This window comes from Tamandua tetradactyla, chromosome 3 (assembly GCF_023851605.1).
Source record: "Tamandua tetradactyla isolate mTamTet1 chromosome 3, mTamTet1.pri, whole genome shotgun sequence".
In the NCBI taxonomy this organism is placed as follows: domain Eukaryota; kingdom Metazoa; phylum Chordata; class Mammalia; order Pilosa; family Myrmecophagidae; genus Tamandua; species Tamandua tetradactyla.
The window spans coordinates 49,368,948-49,371,300 of NC_135329.1; positions in this window are offsets into that span (position 1 = coordinate 49,368,948).

Here is a 2,353-nt window from a genome sequence, read left to right on the forward strand (position 1 = left end):
TTCCATTTTTTCTTCAGTTCCTCCAGGTGAGATGTTATCTCCTCAATTTTCACTCTTTCTTCTTTTTTAATATAGGTTTTTAGGGCAATACATTATCCTCTCAGCACTGTCTTTGCTGCACCCCATAAATCTTGATACGTTGTTTTAAATTTCATTTGCCTTGAGATATTTACAGATTTCTCTTGTAATTTTGTCCTTGACTCACTGGTTGTTTAAAAGTATATTATTTAACCTCTTTGTATTTGTGTATTTTCCTGCTTTCTGCCTGCTAATGATTTCCAACTTCATTTCATTATTATCCACAAAGTTGTTTTGTATAATTTCAATCTTTTTAAATTTATTGAGACTTGCTTTGTGATCCAACATGTGATCTACCCTGGCGAATGATCCATGAAACATTTGAGAAGAATGTGTACCCTACTCTGTGGGATATAAAGTTCTGTAAATGCCTGTTAAGTCTAGTTCATTTATCATACTATTCAAAATCTCTGTTTCCTTACTGATCCTTTGTCTAGATGTTCTATCCACTGATGAGAGTAGTATTTTGAATTTTCCAACTATTTTATTGCTGTGTACCTTCCCTTCAGTGTCGTCAGTGTTTGCCTTACATATTTTGCCCCACTTTGACTCAATGTATAAATATTTATGATTGTTATATCTTCTTAATGAATTGTTTTTTTCATTATACATAGTGTTCTTGTCTTTTTAAATTGTTTTACATTTGAAGTCTAATTTGTTACTTATTAGTAAGCTACTCCCACTCTTTTCTGGTTGTTGTTTCTGTGAAATATCTTTTTTCAACCATTCATTTCAACCTATTTTTCCCCTTGGGTCTTTAGAGTCTGCCTGTCTTTTGTGTGTGCGTGTGTGTGTGTGTGTGTGTGTTTAGGCCTGTTTTATTTGATGTTTTTCTTGATTGGCATTCTCTGAGCTTCTTGACTGAAGTTTGGTGATTATCATCAATTTAGGAAAATTCTCATCCATTATCTCTTCAAATCTTTCTTCTGTGTCTTGTCTCATTTCTTTCTGAAATTCCAATGACATGTAAATTAGTTTGATATTTTTCTACAGCTTCTGTCTGCTGTGCTCTCCCCCCCCCCCCCTTTCCTCTTTGTGTTTCAGTCTTTTGATTGGGGAGTTTAATCCATTAAAATTTAATGTTATTACTATAAAGGTAACATTTTCTTCTGCCATTTAGCTTTTGGATTTTATTTGTTAGTTATTTTATTTCTTTTATATATCCTTACAAATAGTCTTCATCTCTACTCTCATCTCCAGATCTCTCTCCTGTCTTTTCCTATTCTCCTTTAATATTTCCTGTAAAGCAGGTCTCTTCTTCACAAACTCTCAGTGACTGTTTGTCTGAAAATATTTAAAATTCTCCCTCATTTTTGAAGGACAGTGTGCTGGTTTGAAAGGATATATGTCCCCTAGAAAAGCCATGTTTTAATCAAAATCCCATTTCATAAAGGCAGAATAATCCTTATTCATTACTGTATGTTTGAAACTGTAATCAGATCATCTCTCTGGAGATGTGATTTAATCAAGAGTGGTTATTAAGCTGGACTAGGTGAAGACATGTCTCCACCCATTTGGGTGGGTCTTGATAAGTTTCTGGACTATAAAAGAGGAAACATTTTGGAGATTGAGGGAGATTCAGAGAGAGCAGAGAATGCTGCAGCACCATGAAGCAGAGAGTCCATAAGCCAGCGACCTTTAGAGATGAAGAAGGAAAACACCTCCTGGGGAGCTTTAGGAAACCAGAAGCTGGGAGAGGAAGCTAGCAGATGATACCATGTTTGCCACATGCCCTTCCAGCTGAGAGAGAAGCCCTGACTATGTTCGCCATGCGCCTTCTCACTTGAGAGAGAAACCCTGAACTTCATTGGCCTTCTTGAAGCAAGTTATCTTTCCTTGGATGGATGCCTTTGATTGGACATTTCTATAGACTTGTTTTGATTGGGACAGTTGCTTGGACTTAGAACGTAAACTAGCAACTCTTTAAATTTCCCTTTTTAAAAGCCATTCTTTTCTGATATATTGCATACCAGCAGCTAGCAAACTAGAACAGACAGTTATGCTGGATAGAGAATTCTTGTTTGGCATTTTTTTCTCTTCCAGTATCTTAAATGTATCATATTTAGGATATATCTAAATTTATTAAACCACTACATGTTTTCTGCTGAGTAATCAGCATGTAGTTTTATCAAGTTTCCTTTGTACGTGATGGATGTTTTTCTCTTGTTGCTTTCAGAATGATCTCTCTGCTTTGACATTTGACAATCTGATTAGTAGGTGTCTTATGAGTTGGTCTATGTAGATCTGTTCTGCTTGGGGTACACTATGCTTCTCG